This window comes from Prosopis cineraria, unplaced genomic scaffold (assembly GCF_029017545.1).
Source record: "Prosopis cineraria cultivar Desert tree isolate PC_DT_omini unplaced genomic scaffold, ASM2901754v1 PC3, whole genome shotgun sequence".
Lineage (NCBI taxonomy): Eukaryota > Viridiplantae > Streptophyta > Magnoliopsida > Fabales > Fabaceae > Prosopis > Prosopis cineraria.
Genome location: NW_026555334.1, coordinates 7,340,318 through 7,366,000, shown reverse-complemented (window position 1 = coordinate 7,366,000; position 25,683 = coordinate 7,340,318). Strand labels below are relative to the sequence as shown.

The window sequence follows — 25,683 nt, the reverse complement described above, 5'->3', positions numbered from 1 at the left end:
ATTGGGTATCATTTTGGATCCCAAACACATGATCCAATCGGTGAACCTCTTTATAGCATTGGGAGGCAAGTAGAATGGTACCACTATTCATTCCTCCGATCTCCTTTTGCATTCTCACACAAAACATAATAGCTTATTGCAGGGAAGCCGCCGGCCCCGGCCATTGCCGGACCAATATACACTGCCTTGTCCCATCCAAAATCCACATATCTAAACCCTAGTCGTGTCGTGTCCGACAGAGGAATGCTGTGAGGGCTTCAAGCCTAGTATGGTGACCATTATAATAAGGGAACGATTGATTGATGGCCTCTAACTCTTTGGCTCCAAAGAAGAAAGACTGATGAACACCATCTTCTTGTGTCCACATTTGATAATTAGGCACTTCTTCAAACTCATCATGCGTGCATGTGATTCGAGGTGGATCTATTGCATTTAATATCTCTCTGTGCCACATTTGAGGAATACAAGGCTCAGAAGCACCTCGAGCATCTCTACCATGACCTTTAGGAATTGAATTATACCATGACCGTCACTCATGGTGCGGTTTAATCGGAAGGCCAGGATGAAACCATTGCACCTGAGACGTATAACCTATATCAGAATATGCATGCAAACAGTTAAATAGTTAATCAGAACGCTTATATATATTGATAGTAAAATTTTGAGAAAACATAACTATTGGTTTCTATAATTTATTGTCTTTTGTTATTGATTTCTGTACCTTTTTCTAGATCTCTCTTGTTTTCCCTTATCTACAATGTTTATCCCTCTACTTTTAGATATGGCAACAAGAGGAATGATGTTGTTGTGGCACTAATAACAGTGTTAAATTATCTAATGTGTAACTAATAATGTTGGTGAGGATGCTAACATTTTTAAAACACTTGGCAATTTGAATTAGCACTAAGTTAAAAAAAGGGATGATTGCTTTTTGACAAAAACTATTTTAGCAATAGCGCTTATCAATCTTGGAAAGTATACAAAAAAATTGACGCTAAAAGTTTTCAGCGGCAAAAAAAGTCGCTACAATATCACCGCGAGAGCTCCTATTGTTGATTCAATCTACGGCGACAATAAAAGTCGCCGCTGAAAGTTGAGAATCAATAGCGACAAATATCATCGCAGAAAAGAAAATTTGTTGCAGCCAAACGATAGTCACCACTGAAAGTTGAAAATCGACGGTAACATTTTGTCACTGCAAAAACCACACATCAGTGGTGACAATTTTTGTTGCCGTTGAATGTTAAGTATCGGTGGCGACATTTTTCGTCGTGAAAGCTACCAATTAATAGCGACTTGTTTTCACCGTTGAAAAGTAATGTTGGTTCACTTACACACATGGCACCACGTCATCATCCACGTGGCACCCCATCTCACCCTACGTGGCACCATGTCACTTTTCGTGTGTCGCTTTCACCACACGCCATGTGGCACCCCACCTCATGCCACATGGTGCCATATCACCCTCCACATAAGGCCCTACCTCACACCACATGGCGCCATGTCATCCTCCACGTGTCGCCCTCATCTCACGTCATGTGGCACCATGTCACTCTCCATGTGTCATTCTCACCGCGTACCACATGTCATCATGTCATCAATTTATATTTTCATTTTGAAAGTTGTCTCTTCTAAGGTTTGAACTTGTGACCTCCTCTTTTTGTGTCCAACCATTTTGACACTGAGATGGAATGAACTTGTAATCTATTATTGCATAATTAAATATATATACACACACATTATTAAACTATCCAAACACACACATATATTAAATATTATAAAATATCATTACTATCCTTAAATACTTCAATTTAATTCTTTTAATTTATAAAATTATAAATTATATTATTTATTTTGTTTAAAGTAAACTATAAATATAATTGGTATAATATCATTTGTATTATTTATTTTAATTTTTTTTACTTCTTGAGGTTGTTATATTATTTATTTTAATATTCATAATTATAATTATAATATAAAAATATCTAAGAATAAATAGTAAAAATACTGATGATTATACATTATTTTATAATTATTTATATTTCTAAACTAGCATCAAGCTTTAAAGTTACTGGTGTTAAATGTAGAATTTAAATTAAAAAATTAGATTAGATGAAATATGATTCTATGAATGAATAAATTTAAGTATCACATGTTTAATTATTATAAATAAATAGTGTTATTGACTTCTACATTGATATAATGACTTATGCTTTCTCTCTCTTCTCTTCTATCTTGAATATTTAAGATTTTTTACTTATTAGTTATAATTTTAAATTTAATTTGTTTAAGTTATTAATTAGTCAAAAAATATATATTAAAAATTTCATGCTTATTTTGGCCATTAAACATCTTAACTGGCTTTTGAATAAAATTATTCAAACAAATTTCAGTTTATCTAACAGACTTCTAAAAAAAACATATCCAAACATAAATCATATTATATTTACTGACTTTTCTTCTAATTTTAGTTTGCTAACCTCGGTTGAATCTTAACCTTAGTTGTAAATTTTTTAATACAAACATACACGTACAATAATATGGTTTAGCTTAATTATTTACTTTAGCTCATTAGCATTAAATAATACCTTAACCTTATTTTAAAATTATAATTTAACCGTAGAATATATTAAATAAAAAGTCATTATGTTATTTTATATATTCATTAAAAAATTACAATAATACAACAAAATTAATGTCTTAAAATGTTAAATATTAGATAAATAAAAAATTATGATGATAATACAAAATCAAACTTTCAGCGGCGATATTCGAAGTTGTCGCTAAAAGTCTCATTTTCAGCGGCGACACTAAAAAGTCGCCGCTAATTCTCAACTTTTAGCAGCAACTTGTATGTCACCGCTGAAACTTACAACATAATTTTTAAAAGAAAATTATAAAAATGTTGACAATCAGCGACGATACTAAAAAGTCATCGTTGATTCTCAACTTTCAACAGTGACTTATATGTTACTACTAAAACTTACAACATAATTTTTAAAAAAATTATAAAAATATTGACAATCAGTGACGACACTAAAAAGTCGCCGCTGATTCTCGACTTTCAGCGGCAACTTATATGTTGCCACTAAAACTTACAACATAATTTTTTAAAAAAATTATAAAAATGTTGATAATCAACGGCGATACTAAAAAGTCACCATTGATTCTCAACTTTCAGGAACGATTTGTATGTCACTATTGAAACTTACAACATAATTTTTTAAAAAAATTATAATATATTTTAAAATATGTTGACAATCAGCGGTGACACTTAAAAGTCACCGCTAATTCTCAACTTTCAGCGACAACAGTAGACATCGTTGCTAAAAGTGAAACTTTTTGCAGCGACATGCACTTGTCATTGCTGAAAGTCTGATAATCAGCGATCACTATATCTTGTCACAGTAGAAAGTCACTATTTCATCACTGTCGCTGCTAAAAGTTGAGAATCAATGACAATTTTTTAGTGTCGCCGCTAAAAGTCATCACTGAAAGTCTTTTTTTTTGTGGTGGTAGTTTTTCCTTCATCGTGAATCAAGCCTTTTATCTTATATGCATCAAATATCCTAATTTAACACCATTAGTATCGCCTCATTGTCTCTCTAATCATATTTAAAAATAGAAGGACTAACATTGCATGTGTGAAAAATTATAGTGACTTAAAATGTTGGGAAAAGGAAAAAAAATACAAGAACCAATAATACAATATACTAAAATTAGAGGGACTAATAATTATGGTTTTCCTCAAGTTTTTCTATGGATTGTAATTTGAAGATTAGGCAAATTAATGTGAGACCTGTATAAGAGGGGACAACTAATGATCCTGTCTGAGCCAGGAAAGTTATAGAGAAGGTCATCGAAAGAGGGAAATGGAGGTTGAAGAGAGTCACCGAATTGCTCAAGCATGACGTCTGCCTCTGCCTCAATGACGATGACTCCTTCTCCGTTACAGTCTAGTTATAAGCTTGTGTCTTGGTCCTTCCCTAAGACGAACTACAAGTGGGTAGTAAAACACAAGAGCTTGAGCCAGTGCCTCTTTGATGAGCTTTGCAAGGTCCTTCCCTTTCATGGAAAGGCTCATGACAATAAAAATATAATGTATCAATGGACTTGAAAATCGTAACCCATCTTGGTCATTTATATAAGAGAGTAGCTTCATTATTTCACTGGGTGTGGGCTTGGCCGGAGTTACTAGCTCCGGTTGGCGCCGCCTCATAGTAAACGTTGCATCACCAGAAAACGTAAGCTGAACTATGGTACGGACCAGCTAGTGAAAGAAGACGACAAAGCTATTTTAATTTGAGAAGGGTTCGTTTTTGGAGGTAGCTATTATGTGTGTGAATGGTTGCTGCAACATTGACGTCCAGTCCACCCCAAAAATGTGAAGTCTTATTATTTTTTTCAATATAAAGGACAACTAAAAAAAAAGAAAAATCTCAAGAGGAAAAAGTGGGGGAAAAAAAGGTTCAGCTGAACAAAAGAAAATAATGATGTTTGAATAAAAATCTGGTGTATGTGCATTTATGAGCCTACAAACTATTTAAACGGGTAGAAGTTAAGGATGCTGAGGGACTTGGAGGGAGTAGAGGCTGAGAGGATCTGGACCTAATGATTCTGCAAACGACACATTCTATCTCTAGGGACTTTTTTATAATTATCAAAGTCATGGACAAAATTATCGTTTTCCCTTCGAAATATATATGTTGAAACTTATACTAAGAAAAAAAATCATAATTACGTTTAATAAAATCAATATATCAAATGTTTAAAACTATCAAAAATGATAATAAAATCTCCTCAAAGTATATAAATGATAATCTAATCCCTCAAAATGTCATAATTTTACTAAAGTCTTAAGGACCTCTCTATCAATAAATTTTAAATTAAAAAAATTATTTTATCCTTATTGATGAGTTATGATTTATTATTCAATTTTTGTAATTTTTTAAATAAAAATTTTTATTCTTTAAAAAAAGGTTGTGAATGGGTTTGCTATTTTGAGAACTTATTTTTCAATAATTCAAATTATACTTGAAAAGTTATAATTTTTTATTCAACTCTTGCGATTTATAAAGCAAAAATTGTTATTCTTTAAACAAAAGTTGTGTGACTTTTTTTCAACAATAGAAATTGCACTTGATAAATTGTAATTTTTTGTTCAACTCTTACAATTTAATTGCAAAACAAAAATTGTTATTTCATAAGCAAAAGTTGTGATTGAGACTTGTTATTTTCAATAAAAGTAAAATAGTCTTTTCACTTTAAAATTTATTCACATAGAAATTCCTGAGAATTTCAGTGAAATTATAGCATTTTAAGTGAACATATTGTCATTTATATAATTTAAAGGAATTTTATTGTAATTTTTCCTTAAAACTATTATCAATTTATACAATTTTTAACAAATTTTACGAAGGGTAACTTTTATTAAATTTGAAATATATGTGTATGTGTTAGACTATGAGATAATGGATAGTTAAGGTTTATGCAAGTTACTAGGATTATTCATTAGAAATATTTAAATAAAAATTTTATCCATTAATATCAAGATTTATTATTTTATTTTATTATTATTTTAGATTTATTTATGATCAATAAAATAAGATATTAGCATATCCTATCAGTATCTTTTTAAATTATATTTAGAATTTAAATTTATTATTTTATTATTTCTAAAACTCTATAAATAAATTAAAGTTTTCATTGTATTCAAGTTTTAATTTTTATTGAATATAATTTACAACAATTTTAGTATTCCTCCCCTTTCTTTCTCTTTTCTCTCTCTCTCTCTCTGTTCCCCACCCGGCCCCCTCTATTAAACGGTTTGATCAGGATAACCACAATTTTCACATATCATTTTAATTTATACATATACGGGACTTCTATTTTTCATTAGTCTTCTTCATCCGTGTCCCCCCCCCCCCCCCCTACATAACTAACAACAACAATAAAGAAGACGAAGGGAAGACAAAATTTAAAAACAATTATGACCAATAGTGTAGGTTGAAGGCTACATTGGTGACCCTGATGAGACCCGGCACCAACTAATAAAAAAAGAATTCAACAGGATGACTAGCAGATGTTCAATACATCACGATCATCGGATCCCACCAATTCTAATCACAAGCAAATTAAAGTCCTCGCACCATGCTTGTCGTTGAATATCCACACCTTTGCTGGCGACCATGTGACTCTGTAAAAGAAAATAAAAAAATGAGACACACGCGACAGTAAGAGAGAGAACACTATAGAGAAACAGAGAGGGGAGGTGCAACAACATCCTTTAATTATTAACATGTTCTTGTCCCTTGCTCGTGCAAATTATGACAGCTACATAAAATATTCTGATATATTTTTATCATCCTTTTATCATTATAAATAAACATTGGTTCCTAGCTCAAACTCAGAACATATAACTGAGAGAGTCTGCTTTTCCCTTTGCAATCTTCTTCCTGTGATAACATGGATCCACCTCCATTATTTTCCCATGATGTAGAGTTTACTGTGAGGAGATGCCCACCAGAACTGGTAGCTCCAGTCAAGCCCACCCCCCGTGAATTGAAGCTTCTCTCCGACATAGATGACCAAGTTGGTCTACGATTTCAAATCCCTATCATACACTTTTATCGCCATGAGTTTTCCATGAAAGGGAAGGACCCTGCAAAACTCATCAAGGAGGCTCTGGCTCAAGCTCTGGTGTTTTACTATCCATTTGCAGGTCGGCTCAGGGAAGGTCCTGGTCGGAAACTTATGGTAGACTGTAATGGAGAAGGAGTCATCTTCATTGAAGCTGATGCAGACATCACTCTCCAAAAATTCGACTACCCTCTTCAACCTCCATTTCCATATTTGGATGACCTCCTCTACAACGTTCCTGGCTCAAAAGGAGTTATCAATTGTCCTCTCTTAATTATCCAGTTCTCAGTTTCGCTCAAGACTTTGATTTTATTGATATTTTTGCATGGTATTCATATCTAAGTTAACTTGACTAGTTGAATGGATACTTAAACTATCAAACCATCAGTACCTTAACTAGTTCAATGAAATTATATGTTCATTATTGATCTAACCACAATTAACCATTGAACTAATGCCTCAACCAATTAACAACTGGTTACATTTTGTCACAGGTTACACGCCTCAGATGTGGTGGTTTCATCTTCGCCTACTACCTAAACCACACTATGAGTGACGGTGGTGGTATTGTCCAATTTCTAAAGACCGTGGCAGAGATTGCAGGAGGTGCACGTGAACCATCAGTGCCTCCGGTGTGGTGTAGAAATCTCCTATCAGCAAGAGACCCACCAAGAATTACATGCATGCATCGTGAGCACGAGGAATTGCCTAATAATTTTGATCAAATATGGACCCAAGAAAGGGTGGTTCACCATTCTTTCTTCTTTGGACCCAACAAGTAACAGGCCATCCGTAAATTGTTTTCCCATCATAATGGTCAACACAACACTAGGTTTGAAGTCCTCACATCATTTCTATGGTATTGTCGCACTAAGGCATTGCAATTAGAGCCACACGAGGAGGTTCGCTTTATGTGTATTAATAATGTTAGGGGCAAGTCAAATCCTCCATTATTGCCACTTGGGTATTATGGGAATGCTTTTGCGTACCCAGCCTCAGTCACCACAGTAGGAAAGCTTCATGAAAATTCATTCGGGCATGCCTTAGAGATGGTGAAGAAAGCGAAAGCTGACGCAACGGCAGAGTATATACAGTCTGTAGCTGATCTTATGGTGATTAAAGGACGACCTTGCTTTGTTATACCTGGAACATGGCTTGTGTCGGATACATCACGTCTTGGGTTTAGAGATGTGGATTTCGGGTGGGGGAAGGCGGTGTATGGTGGATCGGCAACGGCCGGGGCCGGTCTCTTTGCCGGAGTAAGCTACTATGTAGCATGCGACAATTCAAAAGGGGAGGAAGGTATAGTGGTATCATTCTACCTGCCGCTCAGTGCTATGAAGAGGTTCATCCATGAGTTGGATCATTTACTTGGGGAACTTAATAATCAAGCCTCGATCGCTTGTAGCTAGTCAGCTATCATAATTATGCCTGATTGTATTGCATTAAGTATTGTGTAGCGTTTAGTTTAATTTTTAAATTATATTTATACTCCATATGCTTGGTTTGGTTATATCTCGTTGTTGTTTTAGGCCCTTGCTTTAATGATGAAGTGGGCTACGATCCATGCAATTATTGATCGGATAAAGATTGACGTCCTAATTGGTGTCTGCATTTCGAAGCATGCATTCATACATGGATGCCATACACGCGCATATATATATATATATATATATATTCCCTTCAGTTGCCCACAAGTATTCTCGGGCAATTTTATTTGAGACACTATTGAGTGTGAGCATTTCTTTTTATAAAGACTGAAAGCTTAATTCATCATGTTATGAGATATTAGTCGTTGTCGTTAAACCTAGCTCTTGTTGGTCAAATACATGATAATGATGAGGCCCGGCACAAACTAACGAAAACAAAAAAGACTCAAACATACCGGATGACTAGAAGTTAATTACATTACCATCGATCTGATCACAAGCAAGGTGCCGTACCTGCTTGTCGGTGAATATCCACCTTACGTGCTGCCACCGCCAGATGTAACTTCAATAGTGACCACAGTATAATTTGGTACGTATCCACAAATCAAGCAATGCAAATGTATTTCTCTCTCCCCCATTGATGTTCCTGTTTCTTTTATGGCTACATTTCTACAATTTTTCACCTCCCATTTGGGCATTTTGCCCTTGTAACTACCGAACTTGGCCAATGCAGCCACTCGGTGGGGTGCTAATCATGTCTAATAAGATTTGAATAGTCCAAATTTCATTTGTTGGATGATTCGAATTTAAAGCTTTTATTTTTAGTTTATATTTATTAAAATAAAAATTATGAAAATTTTAATAAATATATTCATTATCAATCTAGACAATCTAGATTTAAACTGAACAATTCAAAGTTAATATTAAAAAAATATAACTATAGCTAATGGCTAGATTGCGCAAAGTATTGTGCATGGTCTATTTTTTTTATTACTTTATGATTATATATGTTTGGTTTGGTTGTAGATCCATGTAATTATTGAACGAGTCTCTATATGTGCATTGTCTGTATTTCTTTGCATGCATTGTATTTTTATCCTCATTAGCCTTTCATAAATTTTCAAGCCTTGATGAAGTTCTATGGTTGTGTGAGAGGGTTTGAGATACACATAGAATTCAAATTCATGGAATAACACAGTCATCGATCATGCACACACACATACACACATATATTGTGTTATCATGATCGACGACTGTGTTATTCCATGAATTTGAATTCTATGTGTATATCAAACCCTCTCACACAACCATAGAACTTCATCAAGGCTTGAAAATTCATGGAAGGCTAATGATGATAAAAATGTAACACTGAGCTTTGAAGTCGTAACCCATCTTGGTCATCTAAGTTGGAGAGTAGCTTCATTTCATGAGATGTAGGCTTGGCTAGAGTTACCAACTCCGGTTGGCATTGTCATCTCACAATAAATGCTACATCACTAGAAAAAGTAGGTTGAACCATGGTACGGACCAGTTAGTAAAATAAGATGGCAAAGCTATTTTACATTACAAAAAAAAATAACTTTTGATGACGACTTTTAGTGGTGATCAAAAAAATATTTTTAACGGTGACAAATTAAAGTTACCGCCAAAACTCTACTCTTAGTGGCATCAATATGTTACCACCAAAAGTTATCACAAAAAATATATTTTTGGTGGCAACATTTAAAAATCACCTCTAAAACTCTATTTTTGATAGTGACTTTTAATAGTTGCTATCACAAATGGACTTTTACTAACAACATTTGTATTTTTATAAAAAATAATTTAAAAATTAAAAATAACTTGTACAATTATTTTTAGTGATAATATTTGTCTCCACTAAAAGTATTTTTAAAAGATTAAATATAATTTTAAATTATATGAAAGAACTTATAACATTATCATTTAAATTAATAAAAAACTTCTTATGAATTATTTTAAAAATTTAAAATTAAATAAAATCATTCAAAAAATATTTATGAAATTAAATTTCTTATTTTATATATATAATTAGAAATAAATGATATATAAGATCATGAAACAAAAAGAATAATAGTGAAGATGTATTAAGTTTAATTATTAAATCATTTTTTAATTTTATATTATTCATAATCTTTTTTTAGACACATATAGCTCATATTTTTTAAGAATTACTCCTGCTGGTCCTTATTATAAGACATTTTCAATCATGTCACGCATATTAAGAAAAATTAAATTTTTTTTCTTGACACCATAAAAAAGTGATATACACTTTCATTTTTACCAATAATTTTAAATAATAATACAATCACATTAAATATTTTCACGTTAATCAAGAAGAGATAAAATTAAAAAATATAATTTAATTATTACAAAATATCCTTTATTTTGGCTGACTGTATTGCATTAAGTACTGTGCAGCGTTTAGTTATACTCTATATGCTTGGTTTTGGTTATACCTCGTTGTTGTTTCAGGCCTTGCTTTAATGATGAAGTGGGCCACTATCTGTGCAATTATTGATAGGATAAAGATTGATGTACTAATTAGTGTCTGTATTTCCTAGCATCTCTGCGTAAGCACTCATATGCGTGGATGCCAAACGCTCGCGAACAGGTTTTTTTTTTTTTTTTTAACCCACAAGTAACATTTGACAATCATATTCAAGACACTGTCGGATACTAAATTAAGTACCTCTTCTAATAAAAATTCAAACTTTAATTTTCTATGTTGTGAAGAATTAGTCCCTTTTATTAGACACAACCTTCATGGTTGTATGTGTATATATATAGAACTATTTATTTGAGCTGGACAAACTCATTTATGTTGCACTCAATTTAAGTTGAGCTTATTCAGTCTCACCCCAGCATGCTTTTTTTAAAATATATATATATATATATATATATAATTGCCCCAACAAGCTTGGGTGTAAGAGAAAGCTCGTGTAGCAAAGTCCAGTCATGATCATTAGGACTTTCAGGTTTATTTGGGTCTCGGCTTGAAAGTTTGAATTGTAAATAAAAAAACTCGCTAGCCGTACCACAACGGAGTGCCGGCGAGCATGGGAGAGCAATTAGCAGTGAAAAGGGTTGTCGGAGAGGGTGCTAGAAGGGCAAAACGGTCAACCCATACATAAGATAGCTGAGGGTGTAATTGTCCCAATACATGCACCACTCTAATTACATTGTAGCCTGACATTCAACACTAGGGGAGGGCCACCTCCAACTCCAAAACTGTCAGTCTCAACTCCAACTCTTGGCCAATTCAGATCCAAACATTGTATATCCAACATCAACAATCTTAACCAATAAAGTAGCTTGAGGCTATATTTTGGTTATATAGATGAGGGCCGGCATAAGCTAATGAAAAAAGACTCAACATACAGGATGACTAGAAGTTAATTTTACGATTGATCGGATCGGACCAATAATTCTGATCACAACCTCGTACATGCTTGTCGTTGAATATCCACCTTACGTGTCTGTCTCTATCCATTTGACTTCAATAGTAGTGACCACAAGGTAATTTGGCGTACGTGTCCAGAAATCAAGCCATGCTAACGTATTTCTATCTCTCTACCACTTTGATGTTCCTGTTTCTTTGCGGCTACATTTCTACAATTTTTCACCTCCCATTTTGCCCTTGGAACTTGGCCAACCCAGGGATTCAACTTCGAGGCTCTCCCTTGGTGAAAGGGCATTAACTATGCATAAGATTATTTAGCACTGGTAGTATTATATCATTGCCCATTTTGGTCTTTACAGTTTTAACGTATTTGGGTATAGCTCCTTGAAGTTTCTTTTTCATTTTTTCAGGTCTTTCTAATTTTTCCAGTGTGCAACATTAGTCCTCTATCTTTTAATATGTCCAAAAAATGATGAGGTTGTACTAACAATGTTAAATACACTAACATGTGACTAACGCTGCTAATCTTTATGCTGAGGTGAAATTATGCTTTAACAGATTGAAACCTAAATAACCTAAATCAGATTATACCAATTAATGGCATTAGTCATAGGTCTAACATATTTAACACCTTAGTACCATCTCATCATCCTTTTAAGCATATTTGAAAATAGAGAAACTAATGTTGCAAATAGGATAAACTAGAAAGACTTAGAATTACGAAAAATAACATGGGAACCTATGTCAAAACACATTAAAACTATAAGGACTAATAATTATTATGTTTTTCCTAATTAAAAATAAGTATACTAACATTATATATGGAAAAAATTATAAAGACCTGGAGCATAAAAAAAAGTATGCACAGGGACCAATAATAACAAAATACGATAAAACTATAATGACTAATAACTATGTTTTTCCTTATAAATTTGTGTAACTCAATCAAAAATTCTTACATGCACTGAAAATATAATGTCATTTATAATCTTCTAATTAAAATAACACAACTCATATCATTTTCATTCTAAGTTGTAACTGGTATAGCAAAATCAACTCTGATTCCAATAATACACATTATTGGAAAAAATTATATATGGAAAAATAAGTATACTAACATTATATATGGAAAAAATTATAAAGACCTGGAGCATAAAAAAAAAGTATGCACAGGGACCAATAATAACAAAATACGATAAAACTATAATGACTAATAACTATGTTTTTCCTTATAAATTTGTGTAACTCAATCAAAAATTCTTACATGCACTGAAAATATAATGTCATTTATAATCTTCTAATTAAAATAACACAACTCATATCATTTTCATTCTAAGTTGTAACTGGTATAGCAAAATCAACTCTGATTCCAATAATACACATTATTATAGCTTGCGCGATCACAGGAAGAATCACAGTTAATGCTCACAGAGTATAGGCTTTGATTCCTATTCCATGCATGATCACAGCCTCCAATTGAAAGCCTGAAATGGAGAAAATTGTTGAAATAACCTCAAGCTTCAGCAAGTCAAAATCTATCCCTCAGGCACTTCACAATCAGCATCTTGGAGAAAATTAGGATATCGATGTCTGCAAAGTTTGTCAGAATCAAAAATTAAATTTCATCTTCATTGATGTGCAAAAGTCAACCATTTAGGAGAACTGATGCTCCATCACACCTTGGAAGGATCAAGAAAATTGCAGATATCTAGAAGTTTTTCAGACTTATCTCTTGTATTCTTTATTCATTGCACGCAAGCCAAATTTTATTTGGAGAAGCCCATTTGGGTTGCTGATTTCAATATCCTTGTGCAAGATAAGCTGCCATATTCTTCATACAAAGCCGTAACAAGCCAAGCAAAGAGACAAAAATCAAGTCATATTTAAAATTACAAGATTATTATATCAAAATTATCATGGAATGTTTGATGGCCGGACAAAAAAATCGACCCATGCTAGTATAGTACTCTTTTAAATCATCTAGCGTAGAGATCCTCTCTAGGAGTAAAATAGGAAGGTGGAATAGTCTATTCAGATCTTGTTTGCTTACTAGAAAAGAATGTAATGGAATGAATTGAAAAAATTAAAATAAAAATAAAATGATCAAAGAGGATAAATGAGTACATTTATAAAGGAAAGGGGTAATTTAGTTCATAAAATTGAAAATCATAATTCATAAAATTTTTAAAGGATGTGATGATTTTCACATTTATAATAGATCTTAATGAGTTGTATTATGCTTATCATGAAGAAAATGGTGATTTAAGTCATTTTTGTCTTAATTTTTTTCAATCCATTCTATTTCATTTTTTTTAGTAATTAAACGAGACCTTAGCTTTTCTCTTTCTCCATAGATATACGACATCCTATAACCTTGTAATATTTTCATATATAGTTGTTCTTAAACAATAAAAAATTAAATCGGTGGCTAGAAAATCATCTACAAAATATTGCGGCATTTTACTCATCTATCTTAAGGTCAGGTCGATCAGGATCAATGGAATTGTGAGTTATGGAGACGATGCATAAGGTAGACTAACTTTTTACATTTTTCTAATTTTCACTAATTTTTTAAGGCTATTTGTTTTAGATTAAAGAATAAGTGATTTTTATATCATTTAAAATTTTTATAAAAAGATATTTATTTTGCAGAGATTTTATAAAAAATTAAAATTATTTTATTTTTAATTACAATTGTAAAAAAGTTATTATTATTTACTGATTTTAAAATTTTATGATATGTTCTTTGATCTCTCTTCATAAAATTTTTTTTGATATCTCCGTGTATTTCTATATTTTTATAAGGGTTAAAGGGTAAAAATATTATAAAACTTTTTCATGAGAGACACATAATCTCATGGACATTTTTTTGGAGCTGAAATTTTGAAAGAGGCAATATTATCCCACCGTTAACCCAGACATCCATTGACTGTTAAATATGTGCTTTGACCTAAAACCCAAGCATATGTTGCTCTCTGAATAGTTCTTCTTATTGTCAAATTATTCTTCTCTCTTCCTTCTTCCCCCCTCTCTCTCATCTCTCCCCACTTTGTTTCTCATTGCCATGTTATGTCCTACATCAGAAGAACTTCGAGAGGATCCTGACCATATAAATAGACTACACACCTCATTGAGTCATCTTTTTGGGGGGTGAGATTAATAGCCTCATGACAGAATAATATTAGAGCCGGACTTAAGATTGTCCAATCGGTGAGCCACCCGGGCGTCACACCTCAAAATCAGAGGGTGACCGGCATGGGATGAGAACCATATCATACATCCCTCAAGCCTTAGATTGAGAAATCTTTTCATCTGTAAAACATAGTTGAATTTGTATTGAAAATTATAACATAAAAAAATCATTTTAATAAAAGTTTCAATACTTTTGTGAAAATTTTGACAGAATTTTCTTTGTACATAGGATCTTCCAAAATTCTACAATACAATAATTTACATAAAAATATGGTATCATTCAGGAGCTTGGCTCCTTTCAGCCAGCAAAAAACATATATCAAAATGTAAACTAGCTATAAACTACGTGGAGCATCTAACCTTACTTTTAAAATAAAATATCAATTCAAGTATTTACAAAAAATAATAATAATAATAATAATAATAATAATAATAATAATAGTAATGCTAAGCAAAATTTCACTCAGACTAGTTATATGCCCTTCAGAGGTCAGCCAGTAGGACCAGCGACAACTAATAAATCTGTGACCAAAATAAATTTTCAGTGAATAATGTCCTAACAATAAATAATAGAACATAAATAAAATGAAAAGTTTGAAATAGTTATGTAAGTTAAATAGATAAAATTTTCGTAAAAATTTTATAAACTTCATAATAAAATGGCTCTATAAATTTCAAATAAAATCTCAAATCATTGGACTATCATAGAAAATGATAATATCACTTGATTTTAAGAAAGCACATAAATGAAATAAATATTTATAAACAATTTACTAAATAAAAACTAATAAAATATGAAACCATTAAATGATTGGATTCATAAATATAGGGACTTATCAAAATAATTAACAAACGTGGACACATAATCCACGAAGGTAACTAACCAAACGTGGCTTATGCCACGAAAATAAACGTGGACACTCAGTCCACGAGGGTAAGTAACCAAACGCGGCCAAAGCCACAAAACAAACGTGGACACACAGTCCATGAGAGTAATGCTAATCAAACGCAGCTTGAAGCCACGAAACAAACGTGAGTACGACGCTCACGAATAACCATCCCTCCATTCCACGTGCGTTGGCCATCGCACGGGGCTAGCACCTCCTATAAACACCTTGCTAGCTAGGTGTACCATGGCGCGTTAAGGGTTAACGAAATTGCCGTTAGCAACTAGTGTTCCGTATAAAGTCTCCTTTTTTTTTAAACTATTTTCAAACATGTGAGAAAATCATCACTTCCAAGATACAGTTCTCGTTTTCAAAATCAAACTCGCATGAATACTTTTAAGCATTAAAACTTGCCAGAATCAAATTTCATATCCAATGCTCATGCTTGCATTTATTGAATAATCAAAAATTTTAAGGTCGAACTCGCATGAATCATTCTCTGTATCAATCCAATATTTGATAAAATAAAAATCTCATAATTAAGGTACAAACTTAATTTAATTGATCAAATAATATTTCAAATTTGATAAAGCTAATTTATCAAAATAAAGTAATGTTAATCAACAAATATCCAATAATCACATTAATGCTATTAAAATGATTTTCAAAAAAAGTAATATTTTAACAAAGGAAATTTTAATTGAAAAGAAAAAAAAAATCAGTTGAGACGCTAACCACTTACCTTAAATTTAGTCAAATTTCTCCTCTCAACTTTAATCAAACTTCTTCTCTTCTAAACACCTTATAAATCATATTAAGATTTTATTCAACTCTCAGCCAGTACAATAATTTCATTTCAATAGTCTAATCGATTATCTACTATAATACATTTAAAACTTCAAAACCAAAGCTTTGTTTAAAAGATATTCGTCATTAGCAATTAGTCAAGATACTAAATACATCCTTTTCAATCCCCTCACAAAAAAGAAATAAAAAAAACTCTAGCATTTAAATATTTTCTCAACAAACTATCGATCTCCAAGCACTCTAATAAGCACATATTATTAATTTCATAGTCAAATGTCCTTTGCAACTTTCAAGTCAAATTTATAGATTAACAACATCTAAACTAACTCTACTTTCTACAAGAATCAATGAAATTTCAAAATCAGGTTCAATTCTCCTAACAAGCATTTTAACAAATATCTCATAAATACTAATCTCTAAGTGTCCCATTTAAGCTCTTCTCTTCCACTTTCATTCTAACAATTACTTCAACACTGGCCATTTCAAATACATTACTCTTATCGTAATCATTTACACAACATCTTGGAAGCGCCCACAAATAATTCCCATAATGATATTGTATCAATCTATACAATAGTATTCCATTTAGCCTTGAAACCAACAACCCAACACCATCAAGAAAATGCATTATAACAGCACCATACACCACAACTCATTCATTTAAGCAAATTTTCATCTCCAAGCCTAGAATAATTAAAATTCTCAATTCACACTTCCAATTAGCACCTGACAATAGGAAAATAATTGATTTTATTTTATCAACCTCATCCACATTCCCTAAACTCTCGGCCAAATAGCAGAAAGAAAGAAGCCAAAGTTCAGATCTCATACCCTTTCAAGGATGAGCACGCCAAAAGCTAGAGGAAGAAGAGATACAATATGAAACTTATCTAAACATGAGTCTCCATCACCACCTTAGGCAGCCGATCATAAACGCACAGGGAAGCGCAGAACAGAACCTACGACTGAACAGGGGAAGAAGAAGACAGCACAATTCCAACCTCCAACCCACTAAATTAGTTCTCTTACAACCTCAAATCAGCTATTCACTTGCTTCATCATCAACGAACAGAAGAGTGGAGGAAGAAATATGGTCAAGAACAAGAAACAGAGCAGACACGGGCTGGAAAACAGTGAACCAGCAACAGAAAATGCACAGCATCTCAGCTCTCTCATCAGCGATGGCAAAGAGTGAAGGAAGAAGAGAAGAGATTGGAGATGGCAGAGGAACGGAGACCAGATCGCATGAGTTCCAAAACATTCTCTCCCTCCCCCTCCGTCAAACCGAGACGGAAATAAGGAAGAGAAGAAAGAAAAAATAAATCTGATATGGGAGGGGTATATTGGTAATTTCGCAAAACTAAAGTCATAAAAATCAACTACCTTTTTGTTTCAGCAGATTCGAACTCTGGACCAAATGGATGACTGATACATGCACTTCCACTTTGCCATCTGCAGATTCGAACTCAAGACTAAATGGATGACTTATACATGCACTTTCACTATACCAACACCCATTGCTGTCAAAATTGTTTCAAACATAAATAAAATACACTCTAAATAAATTATTATGTATTTATTTTTATTTTATTTATTTAAGTCATTACACCAGGCATCATGAATTGGGCGAGCTGTTACATCCCATATTGAATAGACTTAGGAAAGACATTGGCCATATAAATAAATGCTACAAACCTTACTAAGCTAGTTTTTTGAGAAAGTTAGTTTTTTGAGGAAAAAAATAATAACCCCACGACAATTAGCTTCCCTATTTTGACCAATTACCCACACGAGTTCTCGGCCGAACTTTCCAATGGGTTAGCCAAAGCACCTATAGAAAGCATTTCAAATATACGCTTTTAGTTTTTGTATAGTATTCAAACAAGATATGTAAAAAGCAGTTTTCAAACATTGCTCATGGATTAATACAAGCATGAAAAAGAAAAATTAAGATATAGATGATGACATTTATTTAATGAACAGAAAAATTCATGCTGGGTAATTTAGGGGTGAGAGTGAGAAAGCATGCATGTGATTAATGGAAGAGATGAAACGACCTCGCGAGCACTTCGATGACCTCTTCGGCTCTCTCTCTTTATGGAGCTACCTGCAGGAGTTACATCTTCCTACATCCTACAAGCTTCGTGTATTCCTAGTCTTGGAGCTCTCTCTCTCCTCCATTCCCTCTAGATCTATGTGGTCTTGGACTCGGCTTAGATTGCTTTAGCTTCCCTGCAAACTCGCCTTGGGCTTGGACTCGTCCCAACTCTTCGGGTTCATAGTCAATGTTTTGCACCACCATGATGGACGTAGCCACAGACTTAAGGGTTCCTGCCAATATCTTCTTCACCGCGTTTTCTAAAGTTCATGATTCATATTCACACGCTCAAGGAGCGAGAGAATGTTGATACGATGGTGTTCAACTTCAAGGACTCGAGCTTCAAGTTTGCTAACCCAAGTTTTCAGAACCATGTCCCTACCTGTGTTTCCCCAGTGTTACGTTGGCCAAGGAGTGGGTGCCATTTTTCTTCAACCATGCAAGCAGGATCAAGAAAGCAAAGTTTGTTATAGTTAATACGTTCACCATCACTGTTTAGCAAATATTGATGGAGTTTGTGAAGTGTTTGGAAGAAGAGTAGAGAGTGATAATGGTGGGTCACAGCATGCCGTTGCCTCATGGACCTCAAGGATGGCCATGTTGGACTCGAGCCTCAATGACTTTCTCTCTCTCTCACTCAGTACAAAGAAGCCATCCTCTCATGCATTTGTTTATCCCTGTTTTTTGAATAAAAAACAAAGGTGGAAGGAGGAGGATAGACAGGGAAGGAGTGAGAGAGATGAGCTATTGCTATCTTAGAGATAATTTGGGTGTGAACATTATGAGTGTGTTTTAGCATTGCTAAAGTTGCATTTCGAACCTTGGAAGTTAGATATAAGAGAAACGTATAGGAGTGTAATGAAGGAGAGGGGAGAGAGAGAGAGATGCAATGTTAAGTATGATGAGGCAAGGAAATGATTGAGATTCAGTGGGGAAAATTAGTGCAACTGATAGAAACAACATTACTGGAAGGGGAAAATCGTGGCCATGAACTTGTCCTGCCTCCTCTTAACGTCAACAGGGATAAGAGTCACAGCAAAAACCTTAATGAGCACCTCATCGTTCTTAAAATCAGACACACCAATGTTGGAATCAAACTTCAAAACATTCTTGTCAAATGCTCTGTTTCACTGGCCACCAAAAGTTGTTATTTATAAAAGAAGTGAGCGAGAGAGAGAGAGAGAGAGAAGTGAGAGAGGTGTGTGGATGGAGAGAGAGAAGGAGGAGGGAGGAAGAAGAGGTGATGTGGAATATGGGAGCAGAGAGATCATGCAGACATGAGGGAGAGAAGAGGAGAGAGATAAGGAAAGAATAAAAAATATTAAAAAGTGATGTGGAGCCCACATTAATATTTTACAATAAAAAATATTTAAAAAATAAAAAAATGGGCTCCACTAATGAAAAATAGATGAAAGAAATGGTGGGGTGATAAAACAAAATTTTTTTAAAATTAAAAGATATAAATGACCGACAATTAAATGTAAAGTTATTTTTGACCTTTAACCTTTTATTCTCCTGCCTCTGTAAATTTTGCGACCAATGTTGCCATCAATGATATATCTCTTACAGTGAAGGTGAGAGACTGAGATCCCATTCCCTACTTGTTAGGGATTAGTTAGGTTACTTTGACAGGAGTGTAATTAAGGAAAAAGGAGACTATTTTACCTGCCTTAACTATTCCGTGTGATAGGTATGATACTAAAAATCATTGTTTTTAAAACCGAACCGGACCGGCCGATCCGACCGGTGACCCGGTCATGTGTCCGGTCCGGTTTTCTTTTTTTTTTTGTTTTCAGTTAACCCGGGTGACCCGGGATTAACTCGCCCAACCCCTCGGTTCAGGCGGGTTGGGCGGGTTGAAATTTAAAAAAAATTAATAATGATTAATTAAGATATATATTTATTTTTAACATGATAATGATTAATGATATGTCAATATGAGTCATAGGGTAAAAAAAATATACTTATGTCAGATAAGGGGATGAAAGAAGTAAAAAGAAATCAAAAAGTATAAATATATATTATATTATATTATTTTTTAATTTGAATTATTTAATTAAATAATTTTTAAAATATATCACTTTCATTTATTATCTTTTATTTTAAAATAAATTTTTATTTCTATTATTTTAACTCATTGAAATTTTTTTATCATTTAGTTAACCTTATTTTAAAAAAATATAGAAATGTTGTTATACTTTATTATTGTTAGAATTATTGTTATATGTTATATGAGATATTAAGACTTAGATATGTATGAACATATTGAGAATTAATACATTTTTTATTTAAATTATATTATTTTATTATGACCGGTCTGACTCCGGTTTGACCCCCGGTTGAACCCATGACCCCTGACCCCTGAGTTTGGCCGGTTCAATGACCGATCCGGTTTTCAATACCTTGCTGAAAACTAAAAAATTATTTTGGTAGGGCTTTTTTCCCTGATGGCTTGAACAATGTACTTATTTTAACTGTTCAATTTTAATTCAGAAGAAAGCTGCAGAGTGTCCCCTGAGTTGAAAGGGACCTCTATATTTCTTCTTGGTAGGAATCAATTGGTGTTATCACTACCGTCAAATTCAAATGCTTGAGTCTAACTAGTTCTATATACCTTGCCCTGCTGTGAAAATTGACTATGGAAAAATTAGCTTGCATCATTAGCTTCAAGACTGTTTCATTCCATCATTAGCTTCCATGTTTCATTATCCTGAAGCATTTTAAGTAGGAGATTTCTAGTTTAAGTAAGGCAATTTGATTACATGCAATAGAAATATGCAGATGATAAATTTGTATTTGTGATTGATGTCATGATAGCTTTAAATTTAAGTTTAAAAAATTTCTTTCCTTCCAAAAGTTGTTTTTGTAGTTCATCGAATTTGTATAATTATATGGAAATTGTTTATTACGTACATCACAGGTTCTAAGGAGTTATGACCTTGTGTACAACAAGAAGAGCGCTACGGTGATCTTAGCTTGAAGTTGACCACTGCACCTTCAAAGGGTAAAATTTGAAGGCACCATTTTTTCATATGCAACGTTATTTATTCTAGTTCATCAAATATGACAGTTATTAGTAATAAAATTTGTATTTGATAATCTAATATATATGATGGTCATTGGTATTGATTGTCATATATTAAGATCACAATAAATGATGGACATTTCAAATAACCTTTATTTATAATTAGAATAAATAACGGGTATTTAAAATATCCATCATTTATTCTTTGCTACTCTACGAAAGGGACCAAAGAAAGTATACTTTTAAATGATGAGTTATTAATTGTTATTTATAGCCAAGAATAAATGATAGAAAAATAATCATCATTTAAAGGAACAGACTTTAAATGACAATTCTTAACCATCATTTATAAACAAAAATAACCATCATTTATGCTTTTTTTGTAGTAGTGCAAGAAGAAAATAAATATACCGATGAGTTTAGTTATCAAGCTTAATTACCTTATAGACAACATTGTCATTATGCTTTTTATTCTTCCCAGCACACCCTCGACGAAAGGGCATTATTATCTCATCTTTGCTGAGACCGAGTAATGTAAAATGGAAAGGGGAGAGGGGAAGAGAGTGAAGAGAAAGAGGATGAAGAAAGAGAAAAAAGGAAGGGGACTAACAAAACTATAAGAAACTCTTATTTAATAATGCTCAAAAGTTTATTATAAATAAAAACCCTAACTTTATTTATAAAATTTTAAAATGATAAAATAATAATAAAATGATGAATCTAAATCTAAATCCTAAATCTAGTTTAAAAAATACTGATGTCTAAGATAATAATAAAATAAAAATAAATTCTAATTTTAATGGATAAATATCCTTATTTAAAAATTCTTAATGGACAATCTTAATATTTTAGATAAATTATAATTATCTTAATTAATTATTATCTCATATTGCATCACTGAGACTTTTCTCCTCTCTTGGGCAGGTCATTTTTTAAAATGGGCCCCGCCTCCACCATGTGATCGGGAACTCGAGAGGATAGATCGATCATGCACCCATCTTAACATGGCCTTGTATTGAAAAACACAATGAAAAGAAAGGAATGAAGTCTGCTTCAAATTCATGCACAGAGAAATCTTGGGCATAACTGCTCCATGTAGATGCAGAAATCTTGACAATGCAATGCTTTGGTGTTCGAACAAAACAAAGAAATAATACATATGACGAAAATGGCGAGTTAAAAAAAATGAAAAAGAAACGACTTGTTCATCATTAACAAATATTTATTTTTATCCCGCACAAGATAAGAACATTTTCCCTACACCCTTCAACTGTTACTTTCAATATATGAATTAATTAATCTTTCAAAATTTCATGAATTAAGTAAAAATAATTAGCTAGTCTTATACTTGTGAAGAAAGATATTGAAAACCCACATGTTTTAATGTATTTATAAAATTTACGTCGAGACCCCTTTACATAAGCCATCAATATCGTCAATTATTCTTAATTTATGTAAATAAAAACTATATCATATTCTTTGATATATTTATATAATATTTAAATTTTAACTCTTAATTTTTTATAATATTTTTAATCCTCTAATTTTAATGCTGTCAGTCTCATATGATAGTTAGTTTTTTTGCCAGACATTATTTTTAAAAATTAAATTTAATATGTTAATATTTGAGAATGTTTTATCAATATTTACAAGTTTGATGTCAGTATTATTTGGGAATGAAACTAATGATATTAGGATAATTAGAGGATTGAAAAGACATATTATAAAATTAAGGAACCAAAAATAAAACTTCTTGTAAAGTTAAATCGCCAAAGATTTACTTTTGCCTGTTCAATTTACTTATATACTCTAACTCTCTTATCTACAGTACTTTCTTATCCAGCCTTATAATATTCTATTACAAAGCAATTACCAAGTTTCCATCCACTCGCGAAACTTCCTAGCAAGTATGTTTTGAACTTTTATTTCTTTTATGTTGGACGTGACTATCATGTTCTCAAAAGACTTGGAAAAAGTCTTGACTATATATTTTATAATTTAAAAAATGTAAGTAAAAAATATTATTTTTTAAAATCACAGTCGCGTAAGTGATAGTTTTTTTTTTTTGTAATTTTTACAGAATGTAGGAGAAGTGTTGATGACTGTACATTAAAATAGTATCCATTGACTCAAGTACAATTTTTTTTCAATGTTAAAACATTTTAATTAAAAATAATTAAAAAAATATTTTTTCTGACAAAATACGCTATTTTATAAGTGTTGAGTGCAAGGCATGTTTCTAGGGTTTGACAAAGAAATTCAAACTTAAAATTATACAAAAATTGTCTCCAAACTTACCATCATCAAGAGTAGCACTAGGCAAACGAGTTAGAGCCAACCCACACAAGTTGGCATTTTTATAGATTGGGTTGGACCAGTCTATTAGATAAAACAAGCTAAAAAAACTCAACCCAACTCATTTTCTAGCCAGCTAGCCAACTCGCGGGCTGGCTTGCAAAAATTTATCAAATTTTTTAATAATTTAAATTTTATATAATATATATATATATATATCACATTTTAAAGCAAATTAGCAATTAAAGAACTTTTAAATAAATAAAATAAATATAGAATTCAACTAAGCAAATTCATTTTGCCAGATTTTTATTATTAATCATCTTCTTGCCCAGTTGTGTTATCTTTCTCAATGAGAAAGAAAATTTAAATATAAACTTATATTATTTTTCTCAATGAATTTATAATTATGATTTCAATCAATAGATCTTATGAGATTAATAAATACTATATATTCAAAATATTTTTATAAAAACTAATAAATTATTGGTTTATAAACTATAACAAAAATTTTATTTGCAAATTATAAAAAAGATTTACATTATATTTCAAATGTAAAGAATATATTTGAAATTCATAAATTATATATTTGAAAAAATTATCATTATTGTAGATGTACAAAAAGATATAATGTGATTAAAAAATAAAAAATTATTTTTAAAAAAATATGCTAGCTTGCGGGCCAGCCCATTTAGCCTGTCAGTTTTGCAGGTTGAGCTAGTGCAACCCATTTTAAAAAATAGGCCAATTTTTTCAACCATGCGGGTTGAACGTGCTAGCTTTTGGGTTCAATCCATTTTCCTGACTCTAATTAAAAATAATATATGTGTCTTCGTGCCTCCATTTTCAACGTATAAATTAATTTAAAAAATAGTAATTTAAAAATAAAAGGACCTATACGCTCATTACCTTCGCGGGTTAATCAAAGAAAAAAATTACCCCTACGTCCTACCATGAAAAAGACATAGAGCCATTAATTAAATGTTTAGAAAGTTTGCTTCATGGAGATATATATCTAAAACCCAAGTAATACGTATAACATGTAATGTTGGCTCTTTGACTACGTTCGCAACTAATACATGGACTTCAGTAGTTTTATATATAAGTGACATTTTAAAAGAAAATGATATTTTTTTATCAGTCACTTAATATAATTAAAAATAAATTATTAAATATTTTCTTCTAATGTTACCATTTCATAATTTTTTGAATAAGATAAAAGATTGTATAGAGAGAAAGAGAAAATGTTTTTAACAATAATATATTTAATAATATTAAATTGAGACTTTTTTATTTTTAGATAACATCAATTTATTTAACTATTTCTTCTTGATTGGGTGAGTTAGTTAAAAATAATTTATATATAAAATTGGAAGGAGTATATTATAAAAAAAAATGACAACTAAAAATAAATGAGACGACTCATTCAACATTTATTTTTATCACTCGCAATATATACACCAACGCAAGAGAACATATTCCCTCTACACGTCAAATCTAAAATAATTAATTAATTTGAATATATTTTAATATTTCAAAATTTCACCTCTCTTAGTGCTTGGTCGAGAAAAAGTATGGAATTCCATGAATTTAATTGTTGGAAATTCTTGTCAAAATAAATTATGGGAAATTCGGTAAATACTAGCATAACAGCTAGTCTTATACACTTGTGAAGGAAAGATATTGAATGCATGGGATTTCGTGAGTTTTATTAAAATTACCGGGAACTTCTCTTATTTTTTTAAAAAATAAAAATAAAATCCTACCAAAATATATAAATAATAATCAGATCTCTTGAAATGCCATAAGTCCTCTAAAGTTCCTATGTACCTTTCTAACATTAATAATTTTAGGTTCAATAACTAAATTTCTCTAAGAATTAAAAAAAT

The 25,683-nt window shown here is 32.0% G+C and overlaps 2 pseudogenes; one reads left to right on the top strand and one right to left on the bottom strand.

Annotated features, from left to right (window-relative positions):
- Positions 1–217: 217 nt before the first annotated feature.
- LOC129305338 (benzyl alcohol O-benzoyltransferase-like) lies at positions 218–6,190 on the bottom strand (annotated as a pseudogene).
- Positions 6,191–6,465: 275 nt separating this feature from the next.
- Positions 6,466–8,064, top strand: LOC129305337 (benzyl alcohol O-benzoyltransferase-like; annotated as a pseudogene).
- Positions 8,065–25,683: the final 17,619 nt, after the last annotated feature.